The following is a 13505-nucleotide window of genomic DNA, read 5'->3' as shown; positions in this document are numbered from 1 at the left end:
TCCTCCAGGCTTCTGCTGAGGGCTGCTCCCCCAGAGGAAGCACTTTGAGTTAGAGATGGCCCAAAGCTGCCTTCTTCCCTGGAGTCCGCAGTTGCCCTCTGCCCTTCTCCTGTAGCAGCCCGGCTCACACCTCACGCACCCCGTCTTGCTCCGGGTCGGCCACCTCGGGCCCCTCTAGACTCAGGCTCTAACTCACACACCTCTATCGAGCACCTGGGGTGCTCTGCCAGCCCTGGGGTACTGGGCACTCAGGAGCGCACAAAGCAGGCAAGAATCTCCTATCAGGCTTGTGGGCCCTATACTCCCTGGATACCAAGGTCTCAGAGTTGTCCTTTGTAGCGCTCCCTGCTTTGCCCAAGATAAAGGGAAGCACCCCGCCCTCCCCCAAGAGGCAGCAGGGGGCGCTCAGCACAATGGCCACACCCTTCCCCAAATCCCTTATCTCGGCTTCTCCAACAACAACGTCTTCTTTGGGCTGGGGTTGAGCAATGGCAGATTCTGGGTGAACCAAGTGACATTCAGTCTCTCAGCACACCCGCACAGGTGGCCCTGAGCTGTCTCTTCAAGATGGGGTTTGATCTTGGCACCCACCAGATTGTACCTGCCATCGGGGAATCTGATAAAACTCAGCGACAGCACAGCGAGTCCCCTTTACACCCTGCCTCAGTCTGGATCACCTGGCCCCTTTCCTCCCGCCCCACAGACCAGCCTCGGCTTTGGCCTTGGCCGTTTCTCACTTGTGATGCTCCAGTGGCCTCCCAACTGGTCCTCTGGCCTGCAGGCTCTGTCCCTCTACTCTATTCTCCGTGGTATAGTCAGGGCCAGCTCTCAAAAGCATAAGGCAGGCACGCCATGTCCCCCCTGCTCCAGTAGTTCTGAAATCAAGGGGCAATTTTTGCCCCCTGCCCCGCAAGGGACTTCTGTCAATGTCTGGGGAACATTTGGGATTGTCACGATTGCAGGGGGGCAGAGTGGTGCTGCTGGCATCTCGTCGGTAGAGGCCAGGATGCTGCTAAATACCCGATGACACACAGAACAGCCCCCAGCCCAAAATGTGCATGGTGCCAACACTGAGAACCCCTGGGGTCCTCCACGCCCTAGACGGTAGCTCCCTGCAGCCTTCAGAACTGAGCTCAGTCTCCTTGGGGAGACGCTGGAGGCTTCACATCCTGGCCCAGACTGTCTGCCAGGCAGATCTCCCCCCGCCCCATACTCTAACCACCCTGGACTCCCTGAATAACCTTGAGTCCCCACCCTTGTGCCTTTGTCTGCAAAGATTCCTCTGTCTGGGATGTCCTCCCCTTTCCATCTGCTTGGTGATCACCCCTACCTGTTCCTTTCACTTGAAGCCCAACTCCCTCTTGTGAAACTTGCCCTTAACCACATCCCAGCAGCCCAGGCAGGGGCTGGTACTGCTACAGACCTTTAAGCAAAACACTTACCTCCGTATGGTTAGTTGCTTACATGTCCCTCTCCTCTCTTAGTAATTGCAATACTAGCAGGCATTGGACATCTCCTGTGGGCCAGATGACTTACAGACATTGTCTTGCAGTAGAGGGGCCAAGCTTTGGAGCAAGCTTAGACAGCTAGTAAAGGGAACAGTGCCTTCCAGCTGAGTTTGTCCCCCACGGCCAAGGAACCCTGCTCCACCGGCTGCTTCTCATGCCACTGGATTTGAGGGCAGAGGGACTTGGTCCCCAGTGACCCAGTGATACACAGAGGAAGGGGCTCAGTAAAGTTGGACTGCACAATGGGACTAGCGTATGCAGGAGGCAATAAAGGGGTGCAGAAGTGAGCAAGTGAGTGGACGTCAGGGTCAAGGCCCTAGGGATCCCCATCACTCCCAGGCCCTACCCATTCAACTTGGTGTCCCAGGCCATGCATGTCTCACACAGCAAAGCCCCACGGTACAGAAAAAGCCCACTGTTTTTGCTCCTTGGCAATGGGGAATAAGCAGGTTCCAGCAGACAGGAGTGTGGCCCTCCGGTCCCCAATGCACGGGCTGCATGCACAGGATATGCCCTTGGCCTGGGCCTCCCTGGAGCCTTCCCTTCCCAGTGCGGCCGGTGGCCCTCAGAGAGCCCCCCACCATCTCACCCCACCGAGGTGATGACTCTGTTTTGCAGGCAGGTGGTGTGGAAGGCGTCGGGCCCCAGAATAGCCCGTCTGTCCGTCAAAATTTACTGAACACCTACTGTGTGCCAGGTGTTTGGAGAAATGGCTCTCGGGCCTCAGAAAGCATCAGAGTTAGCCGGAAGGCTTGTTAAACAGGCAGATTCCTTGGCCCCCCACACCCCTTGTGCTGTTCAGGGCCTGCGGATCTGGCTTTTTTTTTTTTTTTTTTAAGATTTTATTTATTTATTTGACAGAGACAGAGACACAGCGAGAGAGGGAACACAAGCAGGGGGAGCGGGAGAGGGAGAAGCAGGCTTCCCGCGGAGCAGGGAGCCCGATGTGGGGCTCGATCCCAGGACCCTGGGATCACGACCTGAGCTGAAGGCAGACGCTTAACGACTGAGCCACCCAGGCGCCCCTGATCTGGCTTTTTAATGCGCCCTCAGATGACTAATGGCTATCTTTGGGGAAACACAGAGGATTTTGCTGCATGCAGCAGGTGCTGTGGTCAAGGGTGGTTTGGAAGGCAGAGCTGTGGCTGGGTGGGGAGTGGCAGCTCACACTCGGGGGGGGGGGGTGTCTCAGAACCAGCCGGAAGCCAGCACCCCTCGCCGTGGGATCCTGTCTTGCAGGGGCTGCTTCGGTGGCCTGAGCCCCTCCCCTTCCCCACCCAGCTTGGCCCACAGCCAGGGCAAGCGACCTTCTCTCCTCCCACTGTCCTGCTTATCTCAGCGCCCTAAATGCTCTGGGCCAGCCCCTTGATGACTCATGTCCTAAAATCACGAACAGGAAGTAACACTTGGTGTTAGCCACAGCCCTGGAGCTGCCTCCTTCATCTGTGCCTCCCCCTTGCCCTCCTGCCATCGCAGGGCCACACCTTGGGCAAAGCTTTGGCCATATCTAACGGCCAGCTCCCAGCCCCATTTCCTTCCACAGGAGAGGAGGGCCAAGGAGTGCAGCTCTCCCTTCCCCCAACCCTCAGGGAGGACCCCAGGCCATTTGGGGAAGGGAACCCAGAGAGCCTCCAGTCCTCCCCCACCGCCCACCCCGCCCAAACCTCCCTGGTCTAAGTTGCCTCTTCTCAAGAACCAACCCCCAAAACCAGCCCCAAACCTTCCGAAGACCCTCCGTTTCTCGAAGCCCCGCAAGTGGGGCCAGCTAAGAGTCCGGGGAATTCCCATTCTAGCCCCTCCCTGTGTGACCTTGAGCCAATGTTCCTCGTCTATCACAGGAGGGAGCTGAACCAGATCGGGGGAGAGAGGCTGATTTCATCCCTGATGCCAGTTCCGCTCCATGGTGGCTGCCTAGGTAGGGCTCCGTGTTCAGAGAGGTCGTGAGCCGGCACGTGGGCTCTGTGGGGAAGGATGCCCGGCTGAGGAGCCAGGTGCGCACTGGGCAGGGAAGAGGCCACCACAGCATGATCACCTCGCTCCTCTGCCATCTGGGGACCAGGACCCAGGGCCTCCCCAGTCCTGACTTTTGAGGATTCGGATTCTCCAGAGACGTGGGGAGGTGGGGATGGAGCAGGGCTGAGCCAGATTCGAAATCCCGGACATTAACAGTACAAAGAGGGTGTGCCTGTCCTGCAGGAATGCCTGGTCCTTGATCCCTTCCGGGACCTCACCTGATGAGACCCCCCCCCCATCCCACTGCCTGACCCGGGCTCCTGTATTTGACACCCATCTGTCTTTTAACCTCACGTTGTCCGTGTTTAGTTTTTTGTTTTTTTTTTTTAATTAAAAAAAAAAAATTCAAAGCACACCATCAGAAACACCCGTATTCCCACCACCCGGAACTGACCAATGTTAACATCCGGGGCTGTCCTCATTACTCTCTGAACTCGTATCACAACCCCTCACCCCTCTGCCCTCCCGGCTGGTCCTGAACATGCAGCACACGTTCCCACCACCAGCCCTTTGCACCTGCAGCTCCCTCTGCCTGGATCACCCTTCCTCCGGACACCTGCGTGACTCACTTCCTAGCTTCCCTCCGGCTTCTGCTCAAATGTCACCTCCTCAGACAGGCTTCTCTGACTCCCTAACTAAAACAGCTGCTTTACTTTTCTTCTTAGCACTTATGTAATTTCTGTTTGTGTATTGTCTGACTCCCCCTCGATGGCAGGAACCTTGACTGTTTTGCTCTCTCCTGGGTCCCCAGCACCTAGAAAAGCAGCACAGACACCGATTTTATATAAATATATAAATATAAAATAATATATATAAATTTAAATATATTTATAAATATAAATATATAGATTTAAATATGTTTATAAATATATAAATATATTTAAATTTAAAATAGTAGGTTCTCAGTATTTGTTGAATTATTTTTGCTTCAAACTATTTTATCATTAAAATCGAAGCCCTTTTTGACCCCCCTGTTCGCATCTCTTCTCCTTCCCCCAAAGGCAACTGTTCCCCTGTGCCCTATTTCTCTCTAGTCTGCTTTCCGCCTTCTGGCTGAAACAAACAACATAGAGTATCATTCTATATTCGTGCCTCTGCATCTATACCAATGGTAGAAAACCAGACTGTTTTGGCCCTTGATTGCCCTTGATTGCTTCCCCTCCCCCTGGCTGTGTTTCTGAGAACTTTCCGTGTTGAAGAGTTCAGACCTGGCTCATTCTTTGTACCTGCTGTGCGGCTGGCCCGCATGCCTGCCCCTCCCTTTGCTCCCTGCTCCCTGCTCTGGGACTCCCCCGGGGCGGGGGGGGGGGGGGGGGGGGGGGCGGGGGGAGGCTGAGCCCTGCTCCAGTCCCTGCTCGGGGATGCCCATCCCTGTGCCTGCCTCCCCGAAGCACAGGATGGAGCACCTCCTAGACTCCTAGGTCGTAAACCTAGAAAGTGGAACTGCCAGGTGGTGGGGTTTGCACATTTTCATTTTCACTAGGTCCTGCCAAATCCCTCTCCCAAGGGGCTGTACCCGGTTACACTCCCACCAGCAGCCTGTGGGACTCCCGGGGGCCCACATGTGCGAGGACCTTTGATCTCATCAGTGGGTTTCCTTTTATAGCCCTTCATATTTTCAGCCGGCTTTCAATTCTCCTCCCTGCTTTCAGCCTCACCCTGGCTCTGCGAGCATTCTTCTCACTTGAGGGATGAGTGCCCCAAAGTCTCCCGACCCCCAACCTCCCAACCTCCCAACCTGCCACTCCCTGCCACCCCACTCTCCAAAACCCCCTCCTCACCCCATTTCACTGTCTCCCCTTCAGGCCCCGGGGGAGCTGGGAAGCAGCTCGTCCCCACTTTCTAGTTAAAGACACACAGACACAATGGCTGCCCTCTGCCCTGCTCTCCCCAGACACACCATACCCTGCCTCAGTTTCCCGGCCTCTCCTGGGTCCCCTCTGAGTTCTCCAACCCATGACAAACTGGGTCGCTCTGGCCTAGGCAGGAGGGGCTCCCCTCAACAGGCCCCTACTCCCCCTCCCTTGTTTTGTAAATAATTCCCAAGTATTTTATAATCTGCTAGCTGGTATGAATGGACTTTTTTTTTTTTTTTTTGAGAGAGAGAGAGAGAGAACAAGAGGCGGTAGGGTCAGAAGGGAGAAGCAGACTCCCCGCCGAGCCGGGAGCCCGATGCGGGACTCAATCCCGTGATTCCGGGAGCATGACCTGAGCCGAAGGCAGATGCTTACCCAGCTGAGCCACCCAGGTGCCCTGGACTCTTTTTTTCTTTTTTTTGCCTAACTTCTCTCTTGCTGTTTGTTGGACCTCACACAGAGCAGGTTTAGTCAATCACACTCCTCTACGTAAAGCTCTGCACTTGCTTCCTTTTTTCCCCAATCTCCGCTCCCGTTCCCCGCCCACCCTGAGCTCAATCCAGGTGACCTGTGGCGTCTGTGGGGGGTTTGGATTTCTCTGCAGTGGGACTGCTGGGTCTGGGGGTAACCGTATACCTATTTCCCTGACACTGTCGGAAGTCGCCCCAGGATGGCCACATCAGCGGGGGGAGAGGGTCCCACTTCCTCACACTCTCCCCCAAAATCACCTGTCAGCCAGCATTCTGATTTTGGCCAATTGGATGGGTGTAAAGTGGAACCCACCCCGGTTGCATTTGCATTTCTCTGAATATTCGTGGGTTTGAGCACCTCTTCATTACTTGTTAGTCATTTGGGTTTCCCCTTCTGTGAACTGCCTATTCACATCCTTTGACCGTATTTCTATTATTTCCTGTCTTTTTCTTGTAGCTTTGCAATAATTCCTTGTATATTCTAGATATTAATCCCTTGTCATTTTTAGACATTACAAACACTTCTCTCATTCTGTCCTCGGTCTGGTGTCCTTGCTCAGGGTTGTTAAAGTATATATATATATATCCTTCATTTTAATGGAATCAAATCCACCAATCTTTTTCCCATTTGGATCTTTGTCGAAAGGTCCTTCCCAACGTGTAGGATGAGGAGGTATTTTCTGTAATTCTTCTCATTCACTTTTACATCTCCCATCAAGGTCTTTATTACAACCAGATTGTATGTGGTGTGTAAAATCTAGAGAGTGAGCTGGTCTCTCCTGTCTCACAGGCCAGAGCCCATCCTGTAATCCCTGATCATGATTACATGGGTCTAGGGCTGGACTATCTCCTCCTCCATAGGTCTTCTTGCTCCTGGGATAGTTCCACATGGTTTTTATTAGCAGGGCTTTGCAGAATGTTTAGTATCTGCTAAAGTGAGTCCCCCTTGCTCTTCTTTTGCGAAATCTACTGAATATATAAGGTTCTTTATTCTTCCATATGCATTTTGAAATACACTTGTATGTTCTGTGAGCTCCAGCTATGATTTGCACGGAATTAATAGGTGAACGTGGAAGACAATTGACTTCATGGCAGCATCGACATAGCCCACCTATCACCATGGTGTACCCTTCATCTGTTCAGAGCATCTTCTATGTCTTTTAATATTTTTGAATCTTCTCTGGATGTCCGGGTGTGGCTGGGTGAAAGGTGTCAGTACCCCTCCCTAACCCACCGCTCTACCCCCCCGACTCCCCCCTGATCTCTGCCACATTTCCAGGCGAGCTGAATGGCGGAGTCTAGTAGTCCTATGAGATGATCTAAGAGATGATCTTACGTGGCTCATCCACGTCCACACAGCCAGCATTATGTGAACCCATAACATAGAACAAATCGGTATTATGACGAATATCATTAAAATCTGAAAAATTCTATTTCATAAGGGATTTGCCGGACCCCAAGGCAGGGCCTATTATGTTGTTATATCACTCATTCTAAAGAGGCTCCATCCACTTCATGGATGGAGAACCTGGGGTTCTTCTTGTGCCCTGAAGACAAGGCTTTCTCCAGGCTGGCCCCTAGGGAAGGCTAGAATTACCAGGCCCATCATCAGTAGCTTATACCTACTTGGTGGCCCGAGCTCTTCAGACAAGCCTGGCCAGGAGGCAAAGACCATACCTGTCACATCTTCTTTGGCCTTTCCTAGAGAAAATAGCTTTCCTAAACCTACCCTTATCTCACCTTCCCCAAAGGCTTCCTCCAAAGGACCTTCTCAGAGGGTTTCCCTGGATTCCCCCCCCCCAGGCGGTTTGTGCATACCCGCTCTCACATTGAAATGCAATGCATTCCTCCTCCGATGCAAAACCATCCTTCAAAGTGGCTTTGCTCCAACCCCACCTCCTTCTTGAAGCCCTCCAAGATGTCTCCAGCCCACAGGGGTCTCTTGCCCTCTCTACAGGAAGTCCGCCATTGGAGAAAAAGAAAATGAGCTAAACCAGAGACTTGCAAATATATGTAGATTTGGCCATGAAAGTCTTTGTTCCAGTGGACTCTTAGATGGAGAGAGAACTCAGTTTTCTCAGATTGCCAGGGTCTGGATCCCAACTCTGCCACTCATGGGCTGTGTGACCTTAGAAGAGTCACTACACCTCTCTTAGCCTCAGTTTCTTGATCTGTAGAATGGCAGTAATAACTACACCTGCCCCCAAAGGTTGCCGTGAAGAGTAATCGTGATGACACGTGAAAAGCACCTGGCACATAGTAGGCAATCAGTAATGATGACAATTAGGATGGAAACCTAGTTGGTAAGACAGATCCAAGGGTTGCTACTTCATCGGAAGGGGGCTTAGAAAGGCCTGCTCCCCACTAACTTGGCTCACTCCTGAGTTATATCCCCAGAACCCTTAAATCCCACGTGCATCATTTAAAATTGAAATAGGCAAAGTGATTCCCTAATACAGCACGGAGTTTGAGAAGGAGCAGGTCTGTTATGTAAAATAAACGAACAAGAGGCTGGCTCAGTCAGCAGAACACGCGACTCTTGATCTCGGGTGTGAGTTCGAGCCCACGTTGAGCGTAGAGATGACTTAAAAGCTTAAAAAAAAAAAAAAGAACAAGAACTAAAAGCAGGAACCCTCTAGAAGTTCCATTTAGAATCACTAGAAGCAAATCCTTCAGTGGGGGCTCTGCTGAGGTGAGGTTCATGCAGACAGCCCAAGTCATGAATTGCTAGAATTATAATTGTGGGATGGAAATGGTTTCAAACCATGTGAGGAGAGCTATGAACAAAGACCCATAAGATTTATAACCATAGGCTGGGAAGTTTTATTTTGGTAATAAATCACCGAAGATAATTTTTTTTAAAAGATTTTATTTATTTGAGAGAGAGAGAATGAGAGATAGAGAGCACGAGAGGGAAGAGGGTCAGAGGGAGAAGCAGACTCCCCGCCGAGCCGGGAGCCCGATGCGGGGCTCGATCCCGGGACTCCAGGATCATGACCTGAGCCGAAGGCAGTCGCTTCACCGACTGAGCCACCCAGGCGCCCGCGAAGATAATTTTTAAAAATTATTTAGAGGAAGGGAAGGAAACCAAAATGTTTGAAGTGGTTATAAGGGGCATGGGATCATGCATAATTTTTATTATTTTCCTTATACTTTTGTTGTGTTTATTCATTTTATTCTCCCCCCCCCATTATATTTACTTCCTTATCTGTAAGGATTTTGGGTTTTGTTTTAATATATATTTTTTAAGATTTTATTTATTTGAGAGAAAGAGAGAGAGAGAGTGGGGGGGGAGCAGAGGGGGAAGGACCAGCAGACCCCTTGCTGAGTGCGGAGCTCCACGCAGGGCTTGATCCCGGGACACTGAGATCATGACCTGAGCTGAAGTCAGACGCTCAACCAACTGAGCCACTCAGATGTCTCTGTTTTAATATTTAAAGCATCAGCAACCTGGGTTCTAGTTCTGAGGCTGGTAACCTTGGACATATGTCTCTCATCTCCAGGCCTCAGTTTCCCCATCTGTACTCTGAAAGGGAGGGGCTTCATGGGGCTCTGAGGCTGGGGGTCTTGACTCCTCCTGCACATCAGCCCTGCCCTGTGCACCCCATTGGCCTCAGGCCACATCAGGGCACTGCCTCACTTTGGCGACCTACCAGTTCAGATGGCCTGCTCGTGGCCAGGTGACCTCACACATGTTTTTCTCATTAGCGAGACCATGGCTCAGAGCTGAAGCAGCCACGGAGCAATCTGGAGGTGACAGGGCTGGGAGGGGGCAGTGCCCTCCCACGCTGGACACCGCGTGGCTCTGTGCCCATCTCCCTGACGCAGTACCCAGCACACGAGACGTCTCCTTGCTCATCAGCAAGGAGCACACAATACTGAAGTCACTGACCTCATCTTCCCGGCAAGTTTTCCCTTCCCTGATTCAAAAGGAGGAAAAAATAAATAATTTTTCCCCTGGTACGATTTCCCAATCTTCACTCATTTAGATGTTTATGAGTACATGTCTACTGGCCAGAGCTGAACTGGGCAGGGCCAGACAGGGATGACTCAGGGTAGGCACACCCCCTGCAGAAGCTTGGGAGGCAGAGAGCTTGGGCGAGGGACAGAGGGACCTGGCTCAGGATCCTGGGGACTTGAATTAGATGACAGTGACTTGGCCACCCCTAGTTCAGCACGCAGGTGGTATCTGTCTACAGGACCTCACTCCTCATCCCCCCAGGCCTGTCCCGCCTTCCCTGCAGATGCCACACATAGTTACTGAGCACCTACTGTATGCCAGGCAGAGTTCTCGTGCCCCTTCACCCACGGTTCATGGAGACCCTGCTCCAGCCATGTGTCCAAGTGAGGACCCCAGGAAACTGGAGCTCCTAGCAATGACGGTGGAATTTCAAGCACCAAGAAGGCATCAACTTTGCCCACCACCTAGACCTGGGTTCAAGTCCTAGCTCAGGCCATTTACTGGCATGTGACCTTGACCTTGGACAAATCACTTCATCTCCTTGAGCCTCCACTTCCTCATCTCTAGGATGGGGATAAGTAAGTCCCCTTTGCAGGGATGCTGGAAAAAATCAGAGTTTGGGAGTCCACAGCACCTGGCACATAGTAGGTGCTCAATAAAAGCAGACTCAGAACTTGACGGTTGCCATACATTCTGCCTCCCCAGAATGGGAGCCCTGGGTCCCCCAGTGTGCAGGAGAAGTTTTCCCTGTGAAGTTCCCGAAGTGCCCAGCCTCCCTCTTCCCCTCCACACTCAAAGGAAACTGCCCCCAGGCCCATTCCCCTGCAGTTGCAACTTCCCACCAACAGCCAGCCCAGCCCTTCCAGTCTCCCTCCCAACTCCTGCACAAGGACAGCCGCTAAGGCCTTTCCTCCACCATCTCTCGCCCCTCTCTCCTTAGAGACCTCAACGCGGGAAGGTAGGAGAGCGGCACTCTCCTCCCCAGACCTGCAAACACTCTCGTCGCTGACACCCCCATCACAGCTGCTCACTGCATGCCCCGAATTTCTCACCTCCTACCCCGGACCTTTGTACCCCATGTGCCGAATCCCCAAGCCCCGGCGGCACCCCTGACCCACAACTAGGGGCCCTACACACCACTGCATTTTTTTTTTTTTTTTTTTTGTCTTTAGAGCAGTGCCCACTGGCTGGTGTTGTCTCACGCTCTCTTTCTTGTCCCTCCACAAGGGCAGGGCTGTGTCCCCAGCACCTAGCAGCACACAGAGTTTGAGCTCAGTAGTTCACAAATCAATGAATGAGCTCCCTCCTTGTCATCTCTCTTTGGGACAGGTACTCTTATATACCCATTTCACAGAGGAAGAGGTAGAGGCCCACTGTCCAGGGCGGGCGCCACACGCCAGAGCCCCAGCAATGATCATGCCCTCAACCACTGCCGGACGCCAGGCAGGCCTCCCCGGTCGGGCTCTGAGTCCCCGAGAGCAGTTCCATATATCCCTGTCTCCTCCCAGCCCCGCTGCGCTTCCCTGCACAGTTCCTGACACACAGTAGGTGCCCGGTACGGGCTGCTGCTCAGATAGATGACTCAGTGAGCAACTAAAGGAATGGACAAATTCATCTTTTCACCCAGAGGTATTTCTTGGGAGCCTGCTGGAATTAGGCCTCCAACCCTTTTCACAGCCAGTGCTGTGGAAACTCAGAGGACAAAGTGGTCCTGGCCCTGGGTGGTCCTGGAAGGCTTCCTGGAGAAGGAGGAGAAAGTTGAGGATGGAGGTTTGGGAACTGGGGCACTGGGCTGAGATTCCATGGTGAGACATGCCCCCGGTATTTGGTGACGGGAGGGGGCGGAGCATGGCCATGTTTCAGAGTGCTTTGGATACAGGAGCCACGGGAGGTAGCCGGACCTGCCTGTGAGGGCTTGAAGGCCCGGCCGACTTCGGCCGGCAGGTACTGGGGAATCATCGAAGGTTCTGTGTGAGAACAGCCCGGTCAGAGCTGGGCTTCGGAAAGGACAAGGCGGCTGGAGGCCGGGAGGCAAACTCCATTCGCTGTACATTTACTGAGCCCAGCGGATGCCCCGGTGGCGTTCTGCAGGGCCTGGGACCCAGGGGTGGGGCCGCAGCACAGTGGTGACCCCAGCCTCAGCTCCCATGGAACAAGCATAGCCCCGTGGTTGGGAACTTGGGACTCCAGCCAGGTGGCCTGGGTTTGAATGCTGACTGCCCCACTTAGCAGCTGTGTGACCTCGGGCAAGTGACCGAACTACTCTGTGCCTCTGTTTCCTAGCACCGGAACATAGGGATAACAATAGTAATCACCGCCTCGGGGTTTCAAGGAGAACACAGCAAGCCTCAATAAGCCAGAGTTCTTAACTGTCTTTCTAACGACTATATGACTTCCTGGATGGTAGGGATGGAGCTTCTACCCCTTTAGGCAGAGCCCAGCTCACAGGGGCACAGGGAGGCTCTCCGAGAACTTCCCGTGTGCCTGAACCTGCCCCAGGGCACACTGGTCCATCTTGAGGGTGCCCCAGGGTTCACGAGGGGTCTTCTGCCCGCAGTGAGGAGACCTCCCTTGACACCTGCCAAGACACCTTCCTCCTTCCACACCAGGGCTGTGGGTATTTCCTGAGTGAAGTGTAATCACAACGAAAAACAATGTCCCTATGACAGCCTCTTGCATAATCTGCCCACAGCTCTCTGTGATTTCCTGGCCAGGCTGGGTGCAGCCCCAACAGGGGGGCCCCCCATCCGGCCTCGGAAGGTGCCAGACCCTGCTCCCCTTCCCAGAAGACACCCAGCAAGAGCTCTGGCAGCCTCAGTTTCTCCGTGTGGAAACTGGGGTATTGGGGCTATTTTGAAAGCCTCAAACGTTCTCGAATCAAACAGAGCTAGGCTTGATTTCTGGCCCTGCCACATTGTGCCTGTGGGGGTTCCTGAATGCACAGGGTGTCTCCGAGGTCAGAGCTCACACTCTGGACACAGACCAACTTCAATTCCAGTTCCATCCAGGTGACCTTGGACACGTGATTTAGCTTCCTTGAGGCAACTCTGGGAGCAAGAAGAGTCCAATTACTGGGAGAATGAAACGAGGCAGAATGCAAAGTGTTAAGCACAGTGCCTGTCACATAGTAAGATCTCAAAATTCTTCGCGGGCTTGGGGGGGGGGGGTCTGCAGCCCCTCCCCTTGAACCTGGGCTCTGGGGCTGCTTGACCAATAGCGTGAGGCCAGAGTGATGCTGGGCCCGGTGCTGGGCCCCGATCTTAAGAACCTGGCACGTCCCATTTCCTACACTGGGGTTGTTTGTTCTAAGAACGCAGCCGCCATGCTGTGAGGAAGCCTTAGCCTCCCTGAGAGAGGCTAAGGTGCTCTTGTGTGCACCAACTGGCCGGCTATGTCAGAAGTGCGATCCCCCGGGCCAGCTGTGAACAGAGGTGAGCTTTCCCGCCAAGCCCCAGCCAAACTGCAGATCTGTGAGCAAAATCAGTGACGGATGTTGTTGCAAGCCGCTAAGTTTTGAGGTGGTTTATGACGTAGCAAGAGATAACCGGGACGGCTGAGGTCAATTAGTAGCCATTCGACGTTATTGAACAATGGGGCTGAGCGAGCCCATCTGTAATCATGGTCACTGGGAGCGTAAGCAGCCAAGTATGGAAAGTGCCTCTGCATCTAGTATGATCCAGACAGACAATGTTGCTGC

This window comes from Zalophus californianus, chromosome 4 (genome assembly GCF_009762305.2).
Source record: "Zalophus californianus isolate mZalCal1 chromosome 4, mZalCal1.pri.v2, whole genome shotgun sequence".
Taxonomy (NCBI): domain Eukaryota; kingdom Metazoa; phylum Chordata; class Mammalia; order Carnivora; family Otariidae; genus Zalophus; species Zalophus californianus.
Note: the sequence above shows the minus strand (reverse complement) of the source record.